This window comes from Sus scrofa, chromosome 9, assembly GCF_054392235.1.
Source record: "Sus scrofa isolate SSC_HxYL_T2T_F1_AM1 chromosome 9, Sscrofa_HxYL_maternal_Yorkshire_Landrace_v2.0, whole genome shotgun sequence".
Taxonomy (NCBI): Eukaryota; Metazoa; Chordata; class Mammalia; order Artiodactyla; family Suidae; genus Sus; species Sus scrofa.
Window position 1 is genome coordinate 124,534,844 of NC_139391.1, and position 18,363 is coordinate 124,553,206.

Below are 18,363 nucleotides of genomic sequence, written 5' to 3' on the forward strand. Positions count from 1 at the left end.
TCCTCCATAATATGTATATACATTGAGGGAAAAACGTTTCTTCTTTGAGTGGTGGGGGGGGCAGTGTCAGACCAGCCATGTAATCCACACTGCACCCCAGCATCCCAGCCAGCCAGTGCAATTCTAATTCATGCTTCAACAAGAATACAAATTATAGTATACTTTGAACCTGGAGGATCATTTGCAAAGAATGGGAAATGCAAATTCTAAATCAATGAAAGTCCAGGGAGTGTTCTACCATGATGACCACTCCGGTGCCCAGGAAGAGATACTGCAGTCTTTTTAAGTGTTTAATCTCTGAAACAACGGAGGCCATGAGCAAACCCCATTCATTGTGATTGACAGTTTGGCCTGTGCTCAGACCACTGCCGCCTGGACTCTGAGCAAATGACAGAAGATTGAAATTCTAAAAGATGCCGTTGATTTCAAAGCTTTTAATGCTTCAAATTTTCAATCAGCAGTTTTTTTTTTCCAGGTCATTACCCACAGACTCTGCGGATCAACCAATGTATGCAGCCTGTCTCCTCCTTAATTCCTCTAATAATACAATCCTGTCCATCGCTCTACCCAGCCCTGGAAAACAAAGCCAAAATATACATGTGTATTTTACTTTCATTTACTTTGGCAAGGTTCCAAAGGCATAAGAAACAAAGTAAAAAATCCTAGCATCTCAGAAAGCTGCTAAAATGAAGCTGATCAAGCCAATGATTCCTTAACACAACTGAACTGATGGGAAATTGAACGTGAGCTAGCAGCTCAGGCTGTGATGAACGAGAGATGCTTGTGAGAAAAGAATGGAAAGCAAGCATCTTCAGGCTCAGGTCAGAACTGTGTCCATCTCTCAGTGTCATTCCACCTCAGGGAGTCTAGGATGAAACTATCTTGACTCTGAAACACACACAGGCTATTCACGGAAGCAGCCGACAGGTACAAGTAGGAGGGGGGATACAGGAATAGGTTCCTACTGGGTAAAATTGCATGTTATTGAATTGATTGAGTTGTCATTTAGAAAAGGTGATTTTAGAAATGAAGCTAGCAGGGAAATAAATAAAGCAGAAATTTAGATAAAATCCATTCAAGCCTTGCCACAGGTATCTGTGAAACTAAAGGATTGCAGCCTGTAAAGATAATGTCATTAAACAAAGACTCTGAAGGTCACTCCTTGTCACCCTTTGGCTCATTGGCTGTCAGTCAGCAGAGTCATTCACTCCCAGACTCACCTGGAGCCAGGGCCAGCCAGGCCTTGTGATATGAAGAAATTCCCATGTCATCTTAAAGGTCTTTTAGAAACCACTTCCCATGTTCTGACCCTGACCCAGCCTCACCTCCAGCACCTTCAGTGCCCTGACTAAGCCATCAGTTCTTGTGGCTGACAGTGGATGGGAGATTTAGAGAAAAAAGGCCCAGCTGTAAGGCAACATTAGGGCTACCTTGAAAGCTGAGGGGACTCGACTCTGGATTCTGTCTTACCCGTTGTAGGTTCTGTATAGAAATATGTTCAATGAGTAAGGAATAATGAACAACGGACAGTTCCCACAATAGCAGGAGTCAGAGAAAAAAGCAACAACAATCAGCATCCAATTCTGGCAGGGCACTGCAGAGGAGCAAAACCCCAGCTGAGGGTGGAACCCAAAGGGACAGGGCACAGCTTCCTGGGGCAGGGGACCAGCAAGGAAGTAGCAGGTTTCCAGGACTTCAGCCAAGGAGAGTGCAGATCCAAAGAGGGCTCCATACACACTACTACATATAAAATAAATAACGAGGACCTACGGTATTGCACAGGGAACTATGTTCAAAAACTTGTAATAACCTAAAATGGAAAAGGATCCGAAAAACAATATAGAGAGACATACAGATATGTACATGTATATGTGCATATATATATATTAAATTATATAAATATAATATATAGTATATTTTAATATTATATTAATATATTTAATATACACATATATTAATGTATTATTAATATACACATATAATGTGTATATTATATATTATACAATATAATATAAAAATATTATATCAATTATATTCAAATATATATCAATTATTTCAATATATAATATAATTACATTGTATAATTGATTATATAATTAATATAATAATACACAGTTAATATTCTATAATTATGTAATCACTAATAAATATTATATAACTGATATAATAGTAATAAATATAATACATAATAATTTTGATATGTAATAATTATAATATTAATATATTTTATATTTATAAATATAATATATATAACCAAATTACTGCTACACACCTGAAACTAACACAACATTGTGAATCACCTGAATCCCAGCAGAGAATGGAGGGTGGAAGGGGAACAATTCAGCAGAGCTTAAAGGAAGTGTGTGCGCACTTACTTACCAGTCAGCCTGGGCAGGACCATCCCAGGAGCCAGTGGGGGGTGCTGCAGAGGAGGGGCTCCTCCAGGTCTGCCCCAGCTGAACAGGGCCCGGGGAGACCACTGACCCGACTCTCGTCCACGTCTCCACCTTTCAAAACCGGATCTCGGGACGCTGTGAGTTTAAGTCAAGAACTTCTTCTGTAGGGTATTTAATGCAAGAGCCTGCTTTCGTGGAAAGAGCACTAAGGAAGCAACTTCAGAAGCATCAGACTCCAGTTACGGTTCTGCCGGGACCCACGTGTGCCCCTAGACAAATCACTGATTCAAGTTACAGATCTCAGCTTATTACTGGAGGCAATGATTCAATTTCCTGGGATGTTTGAGGATAAAGGCGATTCCCCAGGTGGGAGTGCCCTGTAAAGAACACAGTACCATAAATGTTGGCTACGTGTGCATTCCGTGGTATTTTGTATCGAATCCCGTGTTGAACTTGTCAAATTGAATTTTCTGTAATTGTAGAACTAAGGCCTTGGTTTCAAGAAATTCTCAGCATCGAGCAGGCAAAATGAGTTTTGGAGGGAGCCTGAGAGGCCTTCCGTGAGCCCCTGAAATCACACTGCAATTGGTGTCTACCCAAGACACATCTACTCAATGTAGGCTCGGCGTGAAGCCGTGATCAGCAGCCTTGTGTGAAACACATGTAAGTATCTGCCGGAGGGCATGTAAATAAAACCTTCACTGAGGTAAACAGTTGTGCAGTTTTACGGCCTGTTCGCACGTAACTTTTATGCTCCATTATGATATATGGCTTCTGTGCATTTCGAAGTGCTGGAACGTCATTCCGTGCAGCATCCTCTAAGTGACTGGCTGATAAATGATTATTTACTCACTAGGTTTCACGGCCCATGAAAGCCTTTAAACTGGAACGCCATCCCTAACTACCCATTAGGATGGTGATTCTCCCTAACGGGATGTGAGCCAGTTATCCTGACAGGCTCGGTGGCCCAGGCTGGGTGACATAAGCAGTCCTCACTCGACCCAGACTTTCCACCTCGTTGTCTACACCAAAGACCGTGCCTACCACTGGTTGCCGCTTGTGACCGAACGTGGTGCGTGTGGACTCTTAGCACATGGTCCACGGCACAAACATGAAAAGATTCCGGGAAAGAACTTGAGTGCTATAAACAACACCTGTTACTGAGTCAAGTGACTGAACCCGAGGTTTCACAGCAAAATGACTGCGTTCAGCTGCTCTGCAAGCTCTGAAGACACAAACAAGAGAGCCAAGTACATTAGCGCCACATCCTGGTAACACCTGTGAATGTTTCTCGACTATAAAGCAAGAGGTTTCTCCACCCTGAGAAAGAAGTGGTCCATAGCTTGAAAAGGGAATAGATCCAAATTTTGCCTCAAAGATCGTTGGTTTGGAATTTGCAAAGCATTTTTTAATAGCAATATCAGGACAAAATAATATTTGAAAATGTTACCATGGTTATTATAATAACAATACTTACCAAGTATGGACTGCTGAGTGCTTGCCAGAAACTCTCCTGAGCATCTTACACATGGGTCCTGGTCTCACAATAAGCCAGTGAGACAGAGTATATCGTTTCCATTTCACAGATGAGAATACTAAGGCTCAGAGAGGCAAAGGAACTTGCCTGCACTTTTGACCCTACCTCCATAGTTGGTGGAGACCTTTGTGTTTTTCATACTTTCCATATTTCCCCAATTTAAAAGGAACCAGTTTAATTGTATATCGGGAGAATATTTTATCATCAGAGCTCTAGGCTAAACCTCAAAAATGGATGTTAGGAGTTTCCGTAGGGGCTCAGCAGTAACAAACCCAACTAGTATCCATGAGGATGTGGGTTTGATCCCTGGTCCTGCTCAGTGGGTTAAGGATCCAGTGTTGCTGTGGCTGTGGGGAGGCCGGCAGCTGCAGCTCTGATTTGCCCCCTCGCCTGGGAACTTCCATATGCTGCAGGTGTAGCCCTAAAAAGATAAAAAACAAAAACAAAAATGGATGTTAGCTATACATACTTGATTTATGAGAACAAGTCCAAGTGTAAGATGATAAAGAAGATGGACAATGAGGAACCAGGGGTAGGGGAAGAATTCAGAGCCGGAGGAGGGAAGGGGCAAGCCAGTGGAAATGGAAGAGAAGAGGTCTTTGTGCAAGAGGAAGGCACGTGAAGATGAAGGGGAAGGATGCTGCAGGTGGAGGGGACGGCTAAGCTTGACGTAGAGGAGAAAGCCTAAGGGTAGAGAACGTGGGAAGGAGAAGTGGAAAGACATTGGAGCTGGATGGTGAGAGGCTTTCAGTGTCAAATAAAGAACTTTGCACTCTGGGAGTCCCCTGGTGGCTTAGTGGGTTAAGGATCCAGGGTTATCACGGCTGTGGTGCAGGTTCGATCCCTGGCCCTGGAACTTTCACAAGCTGCATGTGCTGCCAAAAAAAAAAAAAAAATAGGAAAGAATTTTAGACTCTGTTCCATCTCTGGAATCAGTGCCAGTTTTTACCTAATGTGGATTTCATAACATAAAAATGTAATGAATATTAAAACTGCACTCTGTCAACTGGAAAAAGAAAGAAGCAATTGTTGGCACCTACAAGATCAAAAATTTTTTTTACAGGATGAAATTACTTGTGTCATATTTATAATCAGAATCATCTTCTCCTTTGAAGTAAGGAAAAAGACGACTTTCACACTTTCAAAATACTAATGATAATTCAACACATTAAATTATTACAAACACTTGGATGTAGGCAATCATGGGCCAGGTCTTCAAGGGTGTTTATTTTTTATTTTCTATGCCGTCCTCACCACCTGACACTGTTTCAGGTACTCAGTGAATATTGGGGACTGGAGTTTCTGGGCAGACCTCCAGCCTGAGCAGGTTAACGGGAATATTAAGCAGGGAAACTGAGGCAGAAGCCCAGTTATGAAGCAACTCATGGCATTGTGACTGCCAGGTGTTCGAGGCTCAGTCCACCAGAAGAAAGACTTGATCCCAGGCACCCCTCCTGGCACCGCAGAAACCTACTCACTGAGAGGACTGGGTGCCAGGCATCCACGGTCTGATAGCATTTCCTTCACGGTCAGAAGAAACCCAGGGTCCAGGGGAGGAGAACTTGGAGGAGGAGGGCATCCATGAGTCCTGGGCGGAGAGGCTGGTGGGGGAGGAGGAGTGGCAGCAGGTGCGGGGGTCAGGCAGGGACCCTCAGACAGGATCCACAGGGTCTTCGCCCGCCCTCCAAAACTGTGCCCTGTGGCAGCTTCCTCTCAACACCTGTCACTGGGGGAGAAGGCAGGCTGTTCGTTTTAGCTTTGACTTGTTTTTTGTTGTTTTTCTTTCTAAGGCCATACCCACGGCATATGGAAGTTCCCAGGCTAGGGGTGGAATAGGAGCCACAGATGCTGGTCTACACCACAGCCACAGCAACATCAGATCTGAGCCACATCTTCGACCTACACCACAGCTTGCAGCAACACCGGATCCTTAAACCACTGAGCAAGGCCAGGGATTGAACCTTCCTTCTCATGGACACTATGTCAAGCTCTTAACCCGCTGAGCTGCAGCGGGAACTCCAGCCTCGATTTGGCTTGACCATCATGCCAGAGGCACCTGGGGTCACACTCCAGCCCAGGAAGGGCCTGCTTTAACCCTCAGCCTTCATCTCCCTCCTTGCTGTCATCATCCTGGGCATTTCTCTGTTCCTCAAAAGCACCACCCTCTGTCAGCGTGGCATCTTTTGGAGTCTTTTCCTTTTGACAGGCACATTTTTCTCCCCTTGCACCACTCTCCTGCTTCACCTGGTTTGCTCAATTCTGCACTCACCTGTTGGCTTAACAGCACTTCTCCAGGGAAGCCTTCCCTCCTGGATGAGAAGAATTCCTGCTATATACCCACAGAGCACCTGTTAGCCCCCGTATTATCATTCTTATCACATTGTAATTATTTGATTGCTCATTCCCACCCCTCTAGACCATCAACTTTAGAAAGCAGGGCTTGAGTCTGTCTTGTTTCCCACTGTACCCTTAGCATCAAGAGCAGGACCAGGCACAGAACAGATGCTCAGTGCATATTTGTTGAATAAGGGAGGAAGACTACAGAAGATCCAGTTGCTGCAAATGTATATTAGTCCATTATGAGCTCCTAGAGGCTGGGCTTGAGCCTGATGCAACTTGCAGCTGTGGTCCCTCGCATTGCTGCTCAAACACGGCAGGGACCGAACTTTAAAAGGGGGAGGAAGGGGATGGGGGAGCATGAGCTAGCATTTCCTTGCCCCAGGCTCTTCCTCTGTCTCCAACCCCGGAAGACCCACTCGAATGTCCCCTACTCCGGGAAAAAAATCCCAGCCCCAAATCTGTTTCCTCTCCTCAACTCCTGTGGGCCTCTGTGGCTGTGCCACTCCTCTGGCATTTGTTACCCCATCTTTTATGTCTCTTTCATGAGCTCCTTAAAAAGAGAAGCTGTCTTCTCTTTCCTTTAATCTCTTGGCTCCTAAATAATTCCTCGCACAAAGTCACTGCTCAATATATGTTCACCGAGGGCTGACGAGACTCTGAATTTGTTTCCAAAAAGATTTGTATAAACTCCTTCCCTGGTGGACTTTGAAATATAGGGTAGATTTTCAGGTGTGTAGGAAAACTGAATGAAAGCCTTTCTAGAAACAAAGCAGTCTCTCTCAACGTGAGTCTCTCTCCAGACCTTCGATTCTATGAAAATGTCATGTTGACACTGTAAAAATGAGAAAATGCTCTTTTTGTCTTCCTTCATTTTAGACAAAGCCTGGCTGTGTCAGATATGCTCCGGTTTCAGAAGGCTCTGGAAGAATGGCAAGCATTCTTCACTCTGACTTCAAGTAAGCACGGCAGGCCCTTGTCCTGCTAAAGACAGAATGAGCAGTTTGCTCAGGAACGCCGAGGACAGATTCCCAGCCTTCACTCAGAAAGGATCAGCAGCACCGCAGAGGTGACCCTGTGGCTTCATAGGCGGGGCTCGGCTTCCAGAAGATCCTGTCATTGGCAGGTGGCCCTGGCACCCACAGATAACGCGAGAAACCTTGCTCCGCCTTTGCACCAGGATCGCCTTGGCAAGAGCTCTGCTAAGCCTGCCTAGACCCTCCTTCAGGAGCAGAGGCAGGAAAGGCCCCTCAGAGGGATCCCTGGGTGTGTTGCTAATCCATCTGCCTGCTTCTGTGTCACATTTAATTACTCACTCAATACAGAGTTATCTGTACTGCGACTCCAGACTAATGAGATGCTGCAAAGCCTTCAAATGGGGGATTACGAAGTGCATTGCATTGCACCAAGGTCAGTTTGGATGGTTCTGAAGCCCTGATTACTGCACGATCAGCTTCTTTTTAACCTGAAAACCTTTATTTCTCCTTTTTCAAAAGGGAAAAATCATAGTGTTCAGGGGAGGCAAAGGGTGTTGCCTGGTTGTTTGTTTAACTACATGAAAGCCTTAGTGATCAATATCTAAATCCTCAAGGCTGCATGAAGCCAAGTCTCTCTCCATAACCTTCCCAGGGGGGTATGTTGACCTTTGCCTCAAGAGAATACAAAGCTACAACCTCTTGATGACATTTTGCAGGGAAATAATGCAAGAGGCTGGATAGATGCTGTTTGGAAGGTATCTTCATTCTTACCTAAGTTTTCAATCAGAGGGGCTGAGTGAGAGGCTTTTATCCCAAATCTGCAACCTGCGGGTCTCACAAAGGTAGTGGGACTTTGCATCTCACCATGTTGGCCGTGCCCAGGAAACTGAGGTTGTATGTTTGTGCTAGAGCAGCTAGCCACACATGGCAATTCAGGAAGTGAAACGTAGCTGGCCTCAATTGAAATATGTTATGAGTGTAAAATACACACCAGACCTTAAAACTTAGAATTTTAAAAAATGCAAAAGAGAGGGGGAAAAATGTATACATGTATGTGTAACTGGGTCACCATGCTGTACAGTAGGAAAAAAAATTGTATTGGGGAAATAACAATTTTAAAAATGCAAAATATCACATTTATGACTTTTATATATATTTTGCTTCTTAGAGCTGTACCCAAGGCATATGGAAGTGCCCAGGCTAAGGGTTGAATTGGAGCTACAGCTGCTGGCCACAGCCACTCAGGTATGAGCCGCGTCTGTGAGCTACACCACAGCTCATGGCCACGCTGGATCCCCAACCCACTGAGTGAGGCCAGGGATCCAACCCGCATCCTCATGGATACTAGTTGGATTAATTTCTGCTGCACCACAATAGGAACTCTTATATTTGATTACATTTTTCTTGTCTTTTTATCTTTTTAGGGCCACACCCACAGCATATGGAGGTTCCCAGGCTAGGGATTGAATTGGAGCTGCAGCTGCCAGCCTACACCAACGCCAGCTCCAAGCCGAGTCTGGGACCTACACCACAGCCCACAGCTATGCCAGATCCTTAACCCACTGAGTGAGGCCAGGGATCAAACCCGCAATCTCATGGTTCCTAGTTGGATTTGTTTCTGCTGTGCCACAATGGGAACTCCTGATTACATATTAAAATGAAATGTTTTGGATATACTGGGTTAAATCAGGGTTTTTCAACCTTGGTACTACTGGCATTTTGGGCTACATAAGTATGGGTTTTTTTGGGTTTTTTTGCCACACCCACAGCATGCTGAAGTCCCAGGGCCAGGGATGGAACCCACATCACAGTGGTAACCAGAGCCACAGCTGAGATAATGTCAGATCCTTAACCCCCAAGCCACCAGGGAACTCCCTGGGCCACACAGTTCTGTGTTGTGGGAGGCTGTCTCTTCTGCATTATAGGCTGTTTAGCTGTATCCCTGGCTACCACCCACTAAATGCCACTAACACCCTCCCAGGTGTGACAATAAAAATTGCCTAACAACTTTGTCAAGTGACATTGCTAGACATTGCCATATGCCCCTAGGGGGCAAAATCCCCCCTGGTTGAGAGTCACTGGGATAAAGTATATCATTAAAATTAATATCACTGTTTCATTTTTTATGGCCGTACCCACAGCATATGCAAGTTCCCACACCAGAGAGTGAATCTGAGCCACAGCTGTGTTCACTGTCGCAGCTGTAGCAATACCAATCTTTTAACCCACTGTCCTGGGCCCAGGATAAAACCCACACCTCTGCAGCCACCCAAGCCACCACAGTGAGATTCTTAAGCCTCTGACCCACCATGGGAACCCCTCATTTTACTTTTTTTTAATATAGCCACTAGAGAACTTAAAACTACATGGGAATTGCATTTGTGGCTTGTATTTCTGCTGGATGGCAGTGCCCTAGACCAAGCCACTTTCCTGTGTCTCTTTTGAAGGAGGAGCTCAAGGCTCTGCCTTTTCACTGTTGCATCACCAATGCTGAGACCAGGGACCCTTGAACCTAGCACTGAGCAGAGGGGCAGGGGTAGCACCACAGAAGGTAAGGTTTGCAGGTAGGGTTGGTAGGTACCGGCCCATTGAAGACACTCGGGAGGGTAACAGGAAGGCAACAGGATGAACACTGAAAAAGTCACAGATCAGGCCCACGGGTGTTGGAAGAACACAGTTGCAACAGTCCTAGAGTTTGAGGAAAAGAGAGTTCTTGGTAATTATTGTGAAATCACTGGCTGGTCCCGATGGCATATAAACCACTGGATAAAGGCCATTTCAGGAACCCAAATTGTCTTTTTTTCTTTTCCTTTTCCCTTTTTAGGGTCACACCCACAGCATACAGAAGTTCCCAAGCCAGGGGTCAAATTGGAGTTGCAGCTACCAGTCACAACCACAGCTGCAGCCGCAGCCACACCAGATCCAAGCCATGTCTGCAACCTACACTACAGCTCACAGCAATGCCAGATTCTTAAGCCACTGAGCGAGGCAGGGATCAAACCCAAATCCTCACGGATACTAGACAGGTTTGTTACCACTGAGCCACAATGGAACTCCCCCGTGTTGCCTTTTAACTGAGAATAGCTTTCTTGGTGTCCAAATAGTAGAAAACAATCTATCATTTGGGGACATAATGTCACAATCAGCACACAAGCTCCCAAGCCACCTTGATGTCTATTTTCTTCTTCCCAGATCTGATTCTCTTAGCCTGTCTTTCCTTAGCTGTTCTTTCCAGTCCTGGGTTCACTTCCCACCTGTCAGAGCACAAAACCCTCCAAAAGTTGCTGTTCTTTAGGCACCTGCCATGCCCTTCTTCCCAGTACGTGTTCTCAGTCTATTCTAATACGATCACATCTCCCAGGTTGAGAACTCTTCACTCACACCCTGACTGGCGCACCGCCACCAGCCATTCCTAATTGGTCCTTCCTGAATCTTCTCCCTATAGGTAGACCTTGAGGTAGGTATAGGGGTCATGGCTGAGGGCAATCTCCTGTGCCAGGCATCTCCCATTGCCTCCAGTAAGGCTCAGGGATCCTGTCCCATAACTTACCCCCATGTCCCCATAACAGAAATTTTAACATCTCTTTATCAAGTAAGTTGCCTTTGACTGAAAGGAAATGGCTCAACAAATAAAGGCTGCACAGCTTCCCAGTTAACCTGGTAATCCAGTGACATCATTAAGGACCCAGGGGTTTGACATTGTGTTTGCTTGGTCATTCTCAGAGGGTCCACTTTGTCCTTAGGTTTGCCCCCTTCGGAGTCCCAGAATACCTACAGCAGTCCCAGGGGTTCCATCCAGAGACAGTGTCCAGAAGTACAAAAGGAGCTCCTTTCCTGTGTCTCTTTGGAAGGGCTTTCCCATAAGCCCCCAGAAGACGTCTCACATCTCATTGGGCAGAGCTGCTGTCGTGTATCTGTAACGAACCAATCACTGGCAAGGAGGATGGATCCACCCCGATTGGCTCAGACAGTGCCTCGCAAAGTATGGTCGTCAGACCAACAGCATCAGCATCACCTGGTGCAAATTCTCTGCCACCACCCAGACCACTAAATGAGAAACTCCAGGGCTGGAGCCCAGCAACTGATGGTTGAACAAGGCCTCCAGGTGATTCTGATGCACATTAAAGTTTAGGAACCACTGGCTTAGACCAATCAAGGCCTGATTCTGGGTTAAAGCCTGCCTCCCCTAAAATATGTGGTTTTGATGAGGGTGGATCCACAGCAAAATAAGGTTATTTTACAAAGGAGAAAGGAGGAGTTCCCGTTGCGGCGCAGTGGTAACGAATCCGATTAGGAACCATGAGGTTGCGGGGTTTCCTCCCTGGCCTTGCTCAGTGGGTTAAGGATCCCGCGTTGCCGTGAGCTGTGGTGTAGGTTGCAGACGCGGCTCGGATCCCGCGTTGCTGTGACTGTGGCATAGGCCTGCGGCTACATCTCCAATTGGACGCCTAGCCTGGGAACCTCCATATGAGGTGGGAGCAGCTCTAGAAAAGGGAAAAAGACAAAAATAAAAATAAATAAATAAATACAAAGGAGAAAAGAGGGATGTCAGAATAGGTTATAAGGAGTTCCTGCTATGGTGCAAAGGGATTGGTGGCATCTCTGCAACACCAGGACACAGGTTTGATCCCAGGCCTGGTACAGTGGGTTAAGGACCCAGGGTCGCCACAGCTACAGCGTAGGTCACAAACTGCAGTTCAAATCTGATCTCTGGCCTGGGAACTCCATATGCTACAGGGTAGCCAAAAAAGAAAAAAATAATAGATGGTGAATAGAGAGCCAAGTTTATCTGCTATAATCAGAAAAGTAGCTTCCTAGATTATACACCTTTATTGCACAAGCCCAGCAACCACTTTATGCTAGTTCAAAGAATGTTTTTGCATGCTCTTAGAAGAAGTTTAACTAACTCTTTCTATACAATATCCAACAGAAACAACAACCCTTTAGCAGTGCGGTCTTTAAAATGATTTCCCATAAAGGGTTTCATATTATCCTCAGGATAATTCCATAAAGTAGAAGGAGAAGTTTTAATTTTTATTTTCATTTTACAGATGGGAGAACTGAAGCTGAGAAAGGGGAGAATCACACAGCCAGCAAATTTTAGAGCTAGTGCTCACTGTGCAGATCTTCTGGCTTCAATTCTTTTACTCTTTCCATGGTGATTCCAAGTTGCTTTCCAGTAAATAGCCCTGGGCAGAAGCCCTGTGACCCAACACATCCTATGTCAGAACTCTGCGGGGGGATGACCTGCAATAAAGTATTTCAGGAAGAAAGCCACGACTATTTCCATGACTTTCACCTGCATAGCCTGCTCTGAGGCAAGATACTAGCATTCCAACTACAAGAAAATCTGACAGCTAGAAGAAATGGCAGAGATTTTCCCACTGCTGTTAATTTTACAACAGGGAGATTTCACAGGCTACTGCCCCAGAAAATGAGCCTTTTCATTAATATCATAGATGTGGGGTTCCCATCATGGCTCAGCAGTTAGCCACTGTGACTAGCATCCACGAGGATGCAGGTTCGAGCCCTGGCCTCGCTCCGTGGGTTAAGGATCTGGTGTTGCCATGAGCTGTGGTGTAGTTTGCAGACACGGCTTGGATCTGGCATTGCCGTGGCTGTGGTGTAGACCAGGAGCTACAGCTCCAATTCAACCCCCAGCCTGGGACCCTCCATATACTATGGGTGTGGCCCTAAAAAGAAAAAAAAAGTGAATATCATAGATGTAATGATTGACCTAAAGAGCTGCTACCTTGATCACATTGAAGATCTCTTTTCTAGAAAATCCAAATGATTCTTATTTCATTTTTGTGAACTAGAATATACCTTAAAACAAGTGCCTTTTCAACTAGGGGACCTGGGGTGTAGTGCTCTAGAATAGCCATCGAACCAGGAGCTCTACCCCTAAGGATCACCTGGGATTCCTAGGGCAACAGAACCCAAGAAACAGGGCTATCTTGTTTCTCAACCCCAGTCTCCTTGTAATCTACCCATTCCCCAGCCCTCCCAGGAATCCCCTTTGGATCCTGGGGGCGCTTGTTACTGGAACAGCACTGCCCGAGATAGGAGACCAATGAGCTCCATCACAGCCTTGAGTCAACAATAAGAGGCATCCAGAGACACAAGGAGCAGAAAATGGCAGATACTTGGGGACTTCCAGGAGAAGAGGACTTTTGCTGGGAAGACTGTGTCAGCAAATGTCAGTGGATATCCTAAACAGAGGACAGAAGCGACATTGTCTTGATAGCCCATGCTCTAGCTTCCCCCAAGGAACAGCCATCTCCCGATTCTCTCCTCTTGCCCAATCCTGCTGCTGATTTTTCTCTTGCCTTTTGTGGCCTCGGTGCATCCGAAATGATGATCTCTGAGCCCTAAAGTTCTGTGCATCTGTGCTGGACCAGCCCGGGATTCTAGCATCACCTGACCTGACCTGGCTTAGATCTAATGTCCCTGCTCCCCAGGCCACTGTCACCAAGGAGAACTTTCTTTTCGATAAAAGAAATCCCTGCTCCAGCTGCACTGGGTCCTGGTACAGCTGCCACGTCCTGTCCCGGACCGAAGTCAAACATCTTCCCAATGCAACCTCGGTGGAAGGGAGCACATTCCCCACCTCAGCCTGGCAGGAGCACCACAGTTCAAAGCCTCAGGAAGCGCTCTGCCTAAGCCGGGTTCATGAATGCTTTATTATTTTTCTGCTGAGCAGTTACCCCCATGCCAAGCAAGTCAGAACAAGCCTTCTAAGCCATGGTGATGGATGTTTGCAGGAAACCCATGGGAGTTATTCATATTCATGTTCCCATCACACTTTTGCAAGTAATGGAAGCTTGTTTTCTGTAACACATCATTAGGCAAGGAAGACAAGTGACCTCCTAGGGTTCTGACGCACAAAGGGTAGTCACCCAAAATTCAAGAGAGGGTAGGATGAGAGCAGATGAGGTGAGTGGGGTCCTGGGGTTAACTTTATCCTTATGGAGATTCTGGGGCTGGTCACAGTCTCACCCCTCCTGCAGAGGACAGCAGGACCCAGCAAGGGATGTCTGAGGTCACCGCTTGGAGAACACCACGTGGGGAACTGGGATGCCTGGGCTGAGCCACCCTGCCTGCTTTAGAGCCTGGAGGGGCCTGCAGACCCAGGAGCAAAAGGGCAGGGGTCACTAGGGTCAGAAGCAGAGTATTTGCTGCGAACTCAGGGGAGCCCAGGCCCAGAACGGCGAGGATGGAAGTGAGGCAGGTGGAAGTGTTCAGCAATTATAAAAACCGGTCAAGGGGGGAGTTCCCATTGTGGCACAGGGGAAATGAATCCCACCAGTATCCATGAGGATGTGGATTTGATCCCTGGCCTCACTCAGTGAGGATCCGGCATTGCTGTGAGCTGTGGTGACGGTTGCAGATGTGGTTCGGATCCTGTGTTGCTGTGGCTGTGGCATAGGTTCCCTAGCCTGGGAACCTCCATGTGCCTTGGGTGTGGCCCTAAAAAGCAAAAAAAAAAAAAAAAGTCAAGGAGGATGGAAGTGGGAGAGCACCTACTACCTATAAGCCTGTCAAAGCTGCCCTGTGCCCCTCTCCACCCTAAGGAAGTGCCCAGTTAAAATGTAAGCTGTTTTCACACACCCCATTCACACCTCAGAATGTGTGGCCTCTTGGTGCCTCTATCTGCCCATCTGCAAAATGGGTGTAAGAGTCCTATCTACCTCCTTTTGTTATAAGAATTAGAAGAGTTAATATTCATAAACATGCTTAGGACAGCAACTGGCCCGCAGCACACTCCATTAAGTGCGAGCTATTGTCATTATCGCCCTTAATATTATTTATGGGTCCATTGCCCTCGACAGACTAAGTCCTCTGAAAGCAGTAACCGTATCTCATTACAGTTGTTACCCCAAAGCCTAGCACTGCGCCAGGCACAATTTAGCTACACAGTAAACGCCAAGCGAATAAATGGCACGTTCCCCGATCCTGCCAGAGTAGGAAAGCCTCACTCCATCCTCGGGCTACGCAGAGTCATTTCTTCCTAACTACACGCACCAGGTCATTGATTCATTTAACAAATATTTATTGATCACCTGCTCTAGGCCAGGTAACATTCTGGGTGCTGAGATTATAAACGGGAACAGAAATGGCAAGATTCCCAGGCTTGCGGAGCTCATTTTTTATGGGGGGCAGGGGAGGCAGGAGACAAGCAAAAAAAAAAAAAAAAAGCATGTAAAAATATGTTCTCTTTGGTGATGATCTGTGCTTCAGAGAAAGGCTGGAAGAGAATGCCAGGGAACAGGGGTGCTCCGAGTCATCACAGTGCTGAGGGGACACCTGCCAGAGAAGGGGGTCCTGCAGCAAGGGTCCTCTCCTGTGGGGAGCGTTGGCCAGGCCGAGGGAGGGAAAGAGCCTTCCCATCAGAGGGACCCAAATGTGCAAAGTTTAGTTTATGCTCACTGTGCTCTGACTGTGACACCTCAGTGACAGCTGTCACAGCCTTCCCGAATTGGAGAGGTCTCCTTCGGCATGGGAACAGTCAAGGTCAACTTACGTGATTCAGTTTTCCACGCAGCCAGAGCACAACCAAACAGCAACAGTCCTTGGTTAACTAATAGGTGTTTGTAGAGAGAAACTGGGTCTCAATCGGAGCAGGTCTCAATCCTGACAATTTCAGGTCTTTCTATCTATAGATCATAAATCTCTTTTCCTTCTGGATATATCAGTTAAATGAGATATTTGATATAAGACGCCTGGTGCTATACCTTGCACATTGTAAATGCTTTAAATGGTCCCTCACCCTTTCTACTCCCCCCCTCCTAAAGTGCCACAAAGGAGGCAAAATATCAGAGGGTGTTGTTGCTTCTTAGGATGCGTGGATGGGGAGGAGAAGGAACGGGATAACTGATATTGACAGATATTTTCTGCACCAGACTGTGAGCAGCAGGAGAGTAGCCATCTCAAGCTTTGTAACTGTGTACAATGCCCAGCAGACGACCTGCCACACAGTAGGTGTTCAGTAAATGCTTAATGAAAGAGTAAATGGGAAAAAACAGAGCAGCACCATGTGGTGAGACCTGGGACTCATTTCAATGAGTCCTGATCGCTGCTCAGCCAGGATGAGCTGGTGACACCCACAGAGTGAGGCTGGACTGAGACCTAACACCTCATGAGCTGAGCTCTCTTGTTGTCCCACATGTATACGCCTCAATTGCCACCTGGTGTTTGGGGTGGTGAGTGAGTGGCAGCCCACAAAGGGAGCTGGGGTGATTTTGCTGCATTTAGCTGTGTTGGCATTTAGATAAATCATCCCTTTCTGTAATTTTAAACTTTAGCTTGGTGTTCTCAGAGAAGATATCAATTATTAAACAAAGGAGAGCAACTCTGGCTTCAGATCAGACGGCAATTAGCATCACCTAGCACAGAGAAAAAAATCCCTTCATGTGGTCCACGTGTCAGCCTGTGGAGCTCACGATTTGGCAATGATGCATAGGTTCTGGCTGATAGTAACCCCAGATGTGCCTGCAACCCAGAAGGACTTGTTGAAATGATTTGGGCATTCACCATCTACTACAAGAGGAAAAGAAATTAAAAAGAGGAGAAACCGAGAGAAGAAAAGAAAATCGTGGTATAAGAACAGAGGGAATTCATGTGAACTCCTCATTTTCTATGTACCATGTATGGTACATATATGATCTCATTTGAATTTTTACATCATGAGGTAGGTGCTACTCTCTCTGTTTTTCGCATGATTAACCAGGTTCAGAGCCATCGAGTAACTCACCTGAAGGTCCACAGCAGGTGGAGGAGCAGGAATGGAACCTGGATATGCCTCATACTCAGCTGCCCTTTCTCAGAAGGGGCCATGCGACCCCACAGGCAGCCACAAAATTCATCCCACGGGGTTCCTGGCCAGGGAGCCACGAGGCCCTCGATAGAGCATTAAGTGTGGGCGCCCCTTTGAACGTGAACCCTGGGGGAGGGGTGCATCTTCACACACTGCAGTGACATCAGAATTTATCTCCTCCCTGTAAGAAGAAAAAGATGTTTCTTTACAACAAACCAAGCAGAAGTCATGAGGTCCTCGAGCACTGGTTCTCAACTTTGTCTTCCCTGTGGCCCCGTCATTAGATTATACCCTACATCATATGCATAGAAAGGGAGATCGAAATGTACGATATATTTGATATTCCCTTTCAGCACTAGAACTAGGTCTTGCCCCAAGAGACACTTAGTAAATATTTGTCGAATGAATATTCGTAAGATCTCTCATGGGAAATAAAAGATTATAACGGATCTACCTAAATAGGGTTCAAAAAGAGAAGCTTTCCAGCATTGATTTTTTTTCTGATTTCAAAAGTAAATCCTCCTCTTGGAATTCAGAAAGTGATGGGAGTTATTGACACTGGAATATGGGGAGAGGGGAGGTTTGAATTAATCAGAGAGCAAAACAAAATCTTTATTTACCCAAGAGTTCCTCTGCTCCTGCCAGATCCTCTTATCATGAACGGTTTTAATGGCTTAAAGATGATCCTCATAGAAATGGGGGAAATGAGGTATAAAAAGATAAATAAAAAAGTGAGAAGGACACCATCAGAGAAGCATGTAGGATTCCCAGGTCACATTTCTAACTGGTCAAACAGTAATGGCAGAGAGAAAAGAGGAGAAGGCTGTAATGAAAAAGATCCCCTAATGACCAAGACAAAATTGAATTTATGAACAATGAAAGCCAGGAGAGTTGATAAAAAAAAAATACTGCTTCAAAGATTCCTATTAAGACATTTTTTAGGAGTTCCCATCATGGCTCAGTGGTTAACAAATCCAACTAGAACTATGAGGCTGCGGGTTCAATCCCTGGCCTAGCTCAGTGGGTTAAGGATCCAGCATTGCCCTGAGCTGTGGTGTAGGTCACAAACACAGCTCGGATCCTGCATTGCTGTGGCTCTGGTGTGGGCCAGTGGCTACAGCTCCAATTAGACCCCTAGCCTGGGAACCTCCATATGCCATGGGTGCGGCCCTTAAATCGACAAAAAGACCAAAAAAAAAAAAAAAAAAGACACCTTTACTCATCTAGAGAGACCACACACACACACACACACACACACACACACACAGCTGATGAGAATGTTCTTGGGCCTTGGTAACC

The 18,363-nt window shown here is 46.0% G+C and overlaps 1 long non-coding RNA gene across 6 annotated transcripts in view; it reads right to left on the reverse strand.

Annotated features, from left to right (window-relative positions):
• The window catches only part of LOC106507874 (uncharacterized), a 40,491-nt gene that overhangs the window by 15,595 nt on the left and 6,533 nt on the right, over positions 1 to 18,363 (reverse strand). For 3 of the 6 annotated variants that reach the window (XR_014816850.1, XR_014816851.1, XR_014816853.1), the window contains exons 1-2: positions 11,023 to 11,090; positions 2,380 to 3,621 (exon numbers count right to left, since the gene is read on the reverse strand). This is a non-coding gene — a long non-coding RNA (uncharacterized LOC106507874). Of the gene's footprint in view, positions 1 to 2,379; positions 3,622 to 3,873; positions 4,355 to 6,202; positions 7,255 to 9,828; positions 9,936 to 11,022; positions 11,173 to 18,363 lie in introns of those variants that run through there. The other 3 variants (XR_014816848.1, XR_014816852.1, XR_014816849.1) reach the window with 3 other exon arrangements.